This window comes from Macadamia integrifolia, chromosome 7, assembly GCF_013358625.1.
Source record: "Macadamia integrifolia cultivar HAES 741 chromosome 7, SCU_Mint_v3, whole genome shotgun sequence".
Lineage (NCBI taxonomy): Eukaryota > Viridiplantae > Streptophyta > Magnoliopsida > Proteales > Proteaceae > Macadamia > Macadamia integrifolia.
In genome coordinates, this window is record NC_056563.1 from 18,410,648 (window position 1) to 18,419,305 (window position 8,658).

Consider the following 8,658-nt stretch of genomic DNA (forward strand, 5'->3'; position numbering starts at 1 on the left):
GGAAATGAATTCTTCTTTCTTTTTCGTTTTCTCTTCTTTAAAAGAAAGATACTTTATTTAGAGGAAGTAAATGGTTTAGTGTTTACTCTCCAAACGGTTAAAGTATCAGCATATTGGATGAGGTATCAGTACTATATCCTTGTTTGAAAAAACGAAGGATAGTTTCCTTTTTTTTATCTTTTCAGTGTTTCTATAGTCAACTAAACCTAGTGTTTCCTTGTTTAACTATGCCTTGGATGAAGGCATGGAGTCTTTATTTATTTATTATTATTATTATCTTGGTATTCTTAGTTGAAGCATGAAGATTGATCATTGACCCCTTCTTTAAAGGGAGAATTACGAAGTTGTGTAATGGACAAGTTATCTTTTAGCCTTTTCTGGTGTCCTTATTTGTATTTTGGACTTGAGAGTTTTTTTCTTCCTGTTCAAAAGTTACTTTACCATGTAAAAAGCTGAATAAAATTATTTTGAATCAATATGATTCCTTATTTTTTTCCCTATTTTTTTCTGAATCATTTGCTTTGTTTTGAAAAATTACTTTACTGTAAAAAGCTGAATGAAATTATTTTGAAGCCTGTTCTGATTCCTTTTTCTGTATTTTGGACCTATGTCTTTCCTCTTTAAGAGGGTGGACCTTGACGCAATGGTAAGGTTGCTCCATTGTGACCTAGTGGTGGGAGCCTCGTGCACTGGGTAAGAATCACACCTACTAATGGGGGTGTTGGAAACTTGTTAGCTTGTAGATCCAGTCTGCGTGGAGGTTTGCTAAATTTCAATCTAGCCTCTTTATCGCAGTGCTTGGAGGGATGAAGACTAGTTTTTTTTTTTCGGTTTAGGATGTTGACACCTTGTGTGCTATGTTGTCTGGTTTTCTTGACATGTAGTTTTAATTTAGAGCTCTCTTTGATGGTCTCTAGTCATTAAGTTCCAATCCCAAATTTTGTTTTCGATCAAATATTTTGTTTGCCTACTTTATAACTAAACACAATTGACTGACAAAGCTCATGATGATCTTAAGTCTGTTGTATCAGTATTTTGACTTGGTTCAGGTCAATCTAGGTCTGGAAGAAGCTGCTCAAATCATGATCCTTTAAGACATACATTTAATAGGTTTTCCCTGCCCATCCATTCATTGGAGGCAGCTGAAGAATGCAATCATGCAATATGCATTGCGTTAATGTCGGTTGACAGGTAGTATGGGGGCTCCCTTGATTATCAGCTTGGGGAGACCAACTTCCTAATTCATAGATTTCCTGTTTCATCCTTTCCTTGCCCTTCTTGTTTCGGAGCCCTTTGATCATCTTTAAGTGATGAGGGCTTGAATCGAATTTTCATCTTCTGTTGATATAATACAATATACCTGGGTGCTAGATGGAGTGCTAGTCTCTGTTGCAGGGAGAAAATGAAAATGAAAACAGAGATCCCCAAAGGAGTCAAGTCAAGTTGAGCATTGAAAGCTGAAGGATTACCAAAAGGAGGGAGTGTATAGATGCTTGAAGTCGGCAGTTGGCTGGTAATTTGTCGAGTCCACTAGAGAAAACCAGGAAGTTTTCAGTTCTTGTGTGGAATGCTTGATGAATGTTCTCAACCTGCCAGTGAAAGCATTTGGATTCCCCTTGTTCCAGTCTTTTGGTTACTTGAATCTCCACCTTTATTCCACATGATTTCTGGTTCCATGGCTAGATGGGGCAAAGAAGTCCAGAGAATATTAGTATTATCACTACCCTCAGGGGCATCTTTTAGCCTGGACTGGACTGAATTCTTTTCTTTCCGTGCATTCCAAACACAGGTTATCATATGCTAAATCTGAATTTTCTAATTTAATAATCTCTTTCTAGTTCTTCTGGAACAGTTAGCAGTTTGCTTTCTAATCGAATGCAATAATCAACAAAACCTACATTTTATAATCAAGAAATGAAATCGAATTCTATGACAGACAATTATGCTATGAATAATGAAATCTACATTTTGTAATTAAGAAATTCTGTAATGAATTGTTATGTGTGTGCCCTTTTGGTTGAGCGTGCTCGACCAATAGAGCTGGTTCTGTCTCTAACATTGGTCAATCAATTTTGTCTTACGTGATAGACTAGAAGTTTCATTGGACAATTGATACATGGGATCGGTTAAAGTGAGCATTATTCAATTTCCGAAAACAAATATCTCGCTTTATTTCTGAATCGGTTTCCTCTATATTGACATATAAAAGCCTCTCAACTAGATCAGGATACATTAAAAAAAAAAAAAAAAAGGATCAGGTTACGTACAAAAATAATAAATGAAAGGGAGTGTCTATTATTACTTTATAAGTTGTTTTCTCATAACTTTTTAAGATGAGTATATAAAATGGTGAAAAAATTATTTTGAAAGTTACATATCATAACAAAGGAAGTGAGTTGTTACACCGCTAGTGCAATTTGCACTTCGAAAGCATGGTCAATGGGAGACAAAAGCACAGTTTGAAAACAAGGGACAAGGGGCAAAGGGAACGAGTGGGAAGGAGAGAATTTAGGATTAAATTCAGAACACACAATTTTTGCCAAAAACTGGAACATCTCCAAATAAAACGAAACTATTTTAAATATAGGCAGAAGGTTTACAAGATAATCACTCAATTTTATGGGAAAAGATTAAGATGGGCGGTTGGTGATGGACAGAAAATCAACTTCTGATATGACGGTTGGGGAATATGCCTACTGTGGAAAGGTTGGGTTTAGAATTTGATTATTTTGATCCTCTGCGTGCAAAAGTATCAGATTTTATTAGAGGCAGCAATTGGGCTCTGCCAAGTGTGGGTTCGATTTTACTTGCTAATATTTTTGAGGAGATCAAGTCTATCTTTATCCCAAATGGGCAGGATGTCTGTTATTGAAAGCCTACCTCATCTGGGGTTTTTTCTATAAAATCAGCTTGAAAAATTATTAGAAAGCAATCGCCAAAGGTGGGCTGGTTCTCCCTTGTATGGCAATAAAAAATTCAGCATCGCCAAGCTGTTTTTGGATGGAGGTTAGTAAATAAAAAAACGTGGGGTGGCTTTGCCTTCTAAATGTAGTCTCTACTACCAAGGGGAGGAATCTAGAGATCATCTTTTTTATGATTGTATTTTTGCAAGGTTTATGTGGCAGAAATTTTGTGATTGTTTTGGGGTGTTGTGGAATGGTTTCCCAGGGATGGAGAGCTTTATAGCTTGGTGGAAGTCCAAATCAAATGTGGTCCCGTGTCAGAGTGTGTGGAAAAAAGGCTTTGTGTTGATTCCTTATAGCATTTTGCTGGAAAGAAATGTTAGAAGATATGAAGGTGATTCTCAGCCTGTAGAGTGCTGTTTTGCCAAGATCAGAAGTGAAATTGACTGTCAAACATTGGTCCACACTGGTGTGTTTATCTTTCTTTCAATCTGATATGTGCTAGAAGGTTGGGTTTCGCAGGGATTCAAGGTAGGCAGAGAGTCTTATTTGAAATATTTTGGTGTCATCCCCTAAGAGGATGGTGGAAGTTAAACACGGATGAGTGTTCTCTTAGCAATTCAGGTGTCTCTGGAGCTGGTGGTGTGTTCCGAAATGAGAAGGGGGAGGTTATGGCAAACTTCAGGGATTTTTTTTGATATTCATACCAATTTTGGGGCGGAGTTCTTGGCTGTTATATCTAGGATAGAACATGCAGAAAATCTAGGCGTCCAAAGGTTATGGATTGAGTGTGATTCGGTCGCTGTGGTCACTTTGTTTCAGAATAAAAAGGTTCCTTGGATTGTTCTTCAAAGGTGGCTAGCATGTATGAGATTTTTAGACCGTGTGGAGTGGAAAATCAGTCATTGTTTTTGTGAGGCAATTCAATCGCTGATTTTCTTTCAAAGACAGCAACTAGGTTTGAAACTACAGCCCTAGTGACAACATGGCCGCTTTGGTCAAGGTGGATCTAGATATGAATGTTTCGGGTCGTCCTAGATTTAGGATGGCTTAATGGGCTGTTTTTAATTTTATTTTTGTGTGGGGGCTGTGTTTTGGTCTCCTTCTTCTATTGATGGCAATGTCTAAGGTGGAGTGAGAGTTTCCTTCTCAATCCCCTAGTTGCCTGTTTGGGGTTTTCTTGGCTCGTTTCAGCTTTTGTATATTATTTCATTATTTTTCTTTTTATATTTAGTAGAAATGATTTTCTAGCGAAAAAAAAAAGAAAAAAGAAAAAAAAGCTAGCATCCACAATGCTCTCTCTCTATCCCGCACCCCCATTGTTGTGGCCAATTAGATTATCACAGGTGGTGTGTTTAACCCTCTCTCCAATTTCATTAAAAAATAAAATAAAATAAAATAAAATAAAAATCTCTCCCCAATTTTATTTATGAGAGAGTTCTCCTCAACCAGTGGAGTAGAGTTTGTCTATCTATTTAGGGTGATTATTACTTCAACCCTTTATAAAATCGATGATTCCCTTTTCACTGTTTTCAATACCTAAATCTATTGACAAAAGATTCTCTATTCACTGTCGGTGGAGGGCCTCCTTTTATTTATGTTTTGAATAAGGCAGGCTTTACTCTTTAGTGGGTACTATACTGAAGAAGAGGAGGGTTGGTTTTTTTTTTTTTTTTTTTTTTATTCGACCACCAATTTGGTCCCATTTTTAAAACCATCCGATACTTCATTCATCAATGATAGCAGGCATACAGAGAAAGAGAGAGAGAGACAGAGGACGCAGAGTGGAGACAAGGAGAGCTTGTGGTCAGTGCTTTGGGCTGACTTTTCCGAACCCTGTCGCTTACCGTGGGTACCCCTTTTTAAAGAGAAGGAAGGGGTAGCCATGGTCTGATAGGGAGAGTTCCCGTATTACGGATCTTAAATTCTTTAAAAGCTCTCATTATTCTGTACCACCAAGGGCCTAAGCACATGGATCCTATTTCACTTCTTTCTTATCATCAATTTGGTTGTTTGTAACAATATTTTGGCCTTTGGGGGCACATAATGCAAATAATATTAATGTGTTTCCATAATTATTGCACTTAATGATTGATTATATATGCAAGCTGCATGTTACCGCACATGTATTGATGAATGATCCACCTATCAGAAAAGAAATAAATACATGGGACTTATATTTGAGTTCAGGTTTTTTGGACAATCATCTTTTTTCATAAGTGGCAAATTTAAATGAGTCAAAAATTTTGTAGGCAGGTGGCCGAAGGATAACACTTGCTCCACGTCAATCTTCAACTTAAAAGAAGTTTGTTTAGTACTAAAACATTGAATTGCCGAAAAGATATGTGGATCACCAAGAGGATGCATGGGCATACATAGGAGAGTATGATATTACAAGAAGGGCAATGATCAAACCAGGTCCGTCTAGAAGTCTATCCAATCGGTCTTAGAGATTCTTTTGTCTTGTATTTTCTCAAAAAATTACATTTTATTGAAAAAAGAAAAAACTCATCTTGTATTTGATATAAAATGAAAAAACTCATCTTGTATTTGATATATACTTTCCAGTGATTACTTTTTTTTTTCATGGCAATTTGATTTGTTCGATTAATTATCATTCATGTACTCTATATGTTTATACACCATACTAGTAATAATGTCATAATTAATTGAGGGATCTTAGGCATTAGAAACAAGTTTTAGTAATAGGGTGATAAAAGAATAACAACAATCTTGCTTTACATGTAATTTGTTCGTGATACATTTTTGTGCAAGATTTTTTGTTTGATTGTTTGATTTTGTTTGTGTGTAGTATTTTTGTACAAGATAAAGTTTGCATTTAGTATGCATTCTTTGAATGCATTAAAAAAGGCAACAAAAGATGTGGGGAATTGAATCCTTGATCTCGTAGTGATCTTGAGCCAACTTGTAGGATTCCCAACTGAATGCTTGTTTTGGGAGTCATTTATGGTGGGGCGTATTTTTTAATTTTCAAGGATTATGTTTTTTTCTATATTGTCATGCAACAAAATATTATACATAGGATGTTATCTCATAAAGAGTTGAGGGTTAAGCTTTTGTAATTTCTTTGTCAAAAAAATGAAAACTCTAGATATCACTCAGCCATGGACATAACCCATATTGAGTAAACTACATAAATTGTTATTTTCTCTATATGCGATCTCTTTTATGTCTTCTTTTGCTACTCGCAGTTCTACTACATTGTTAATTCCTTAACATTGCTCTCAAGAAAGAGCCAAGTTTGTGTGATAACCCCCTATACCAAGATCCTAACGCGCCATGCAACAATGGGTCGACCCATGTGGTAGTGGATCTAAATCAATCACCATGGTCAAGTTCCAACTTGAATCAAAACATCAAATCCAAAAGCTAGTAGAGCCTCTACTTTAAAAAGGAGGTTGGGAGGTGAAAGGGGTTACATTCTCACTAGGTCACATATAGTGATAGAAAGAGAAAGACAAGAATTGTGAGAGGGAAGTGGATGAGTGATAGAAATGGAAGGGGGAGGAGGTAAAGGAGGAGCCAGCACTATCTGTACTGAAAGTGCTAGTTGGGTCATATGGAGCCCCCATGAAGGAGGAGGATAGGAACTAAGTGGAACAGTGCTTCTTCATCTTCTTCTCCCCAAGTGCCATGGGTCCCATTAGGAAAGTTACAAGGGGCACACCAAATCCCTATTCTTAACCCCTTTTTTTTTTCCCACAAACTTGGACTTGTGATGACTACTATAGGAGGTGTAAATTACCTAAAGTACCCCTAGGCTGGAGGGATGATGAGGTCACTGATATATCACCTCAAATTGATCAACAGGGTCCAGGGTCTGATGGCCCCATGATGTACATCCGAGACCATGTGAGATGTTGGTATGTCCCTCTCCAAAGGTCTCTCTGTTGTTGTTGGTATTGCTTCTCTGCTATGCTATTATTCCCTTGCTACCTAAGGGAGCTTCTACCATCCAATGACAAATCCATTAACATTAAACTTAGACAGACGTTGACGTTGGTTCGACAGTGTTAAAGTTTTCATCTTAAAATCAATTGGCTTGGAGTGAGGTAGTACTCTTATATATGATACTTGAGTCTCCTACAGCTGATGCGAGAATATCTAAATAGACAAGTAACTTATATGGAACTCCCTTGATTATCAGCTTTGGGAGAGCAACTTTCTAATCCGGAGAACCCCTAGCTAGCAGCAGTTTCATCTTCTGTTGATAATACAGTCCACCTGTCTACTAGTTGCAGTTGGAAAGTGAAATGTGATGTTGGACTATAGACATAGCAACTGAGGCATCTAGTTGGCTGGTTATTCTGGATGGGAGCTTTATGGAGGCAATGAAGTAAAATAACGTTTAAAGTATCAATATCGGGTATTGTATTGGAAGGGTAATTTTATGAGATGTATCGTATCGTATCGTATTGGATAGATATTAGATACATTAAAGATACATATACAAATTTTTAAGATATATGAAAAAAATTATAAATAAGTAATATGTAAAAAACATATTATATATATAATATTGTGGAAATCTAAAATTATCATTTTCTTCTAAGATACGATAGCTAAGGTCAAGGTTTATCTGGTTAATGAAAAAAAGGTGGCTGAGAATCTATTTCTTTTCCATGACAAATTGAATTAAGATGAAATTTTATGGATAGATAGATCTTGAAAGTGTTAGCCACGGTACAAACTAGAGCATGCATTGAAAGCTAAACGATTATTCAAAGTTGGCTGACCTTGGCCCAAGGGCGTGTAACCTTTCAAATGGTAATTTGTGTGAGTCCTCAAGACAAGTCAAATGTTATAAGAGGTGCGAGCAGTTGGGTTTCATTGGTAGCAAGTTTTTCTCGTTTTTACAATAAAAAGCTGTCATGCTCATGCATCCACGCAGGAAAGGTTGAAAGAAGAAGTAAAAGAACAGAACGACGAAGACGATGAAGTAGTTAAAAGAGAGATGCTTCTTTGAGTTTTCGTATCGAGGAAAACTATTTTTAATTTAAAATTTCTTTTAGCTACTTAGTCAACACGCGCTAATGTAAAGGATGACACCAAGCTTAAGTAACCGACAATACCAGGAAAATGATACATAGTTCTTTTCTTTTCATGCATTCTTGTGGCAATACAACTTTAAAAGTGATGCACACAGGTTTACAAGGTTCGGTAAGATTGCTTACATCTTGGTAAGATGAGATTCTGTTTCACCATCAATGAAGGATATAGTTATGACACTCGTCTTTACACCTCTTAGAAATTGTTTACAGAAAAAGTAATTTTAGCTACAAATATATAGCGAAAAACTCTAATATCAAAAAGTACGAAATTACCTTTAAATAAAAAATTCGAGCCGAACTGCGCCCTCTTACACCTTCGTATTCCCTATAGGAAGCATGCACTAGTACTCCTTGGGTTAAACTGTGATGGAATACAAGATACCGTACAGCAACATTCCTAATAGTCTATCCTACATCTGAACTATTGGATTATTTCTAATTAAATAGTCTATTTTTAATTGCATCTGAACAATGAGGACCTTATTTTCTAATCAAAATGAAAATCAAATTCAATAATAACAATTGTGTGATAAGTAGTGAAATCGACATTTTATCTTATTTGACAGATTAGAAATTTCATTTCGAAGTTCCTCTCACTTATTTGATACCTTGGGTCAGACGTTTTTGATGACCTAGGCTTTGACTGTTTATTAGGATCTAACTTTTTTGTAGAACTACAAAAA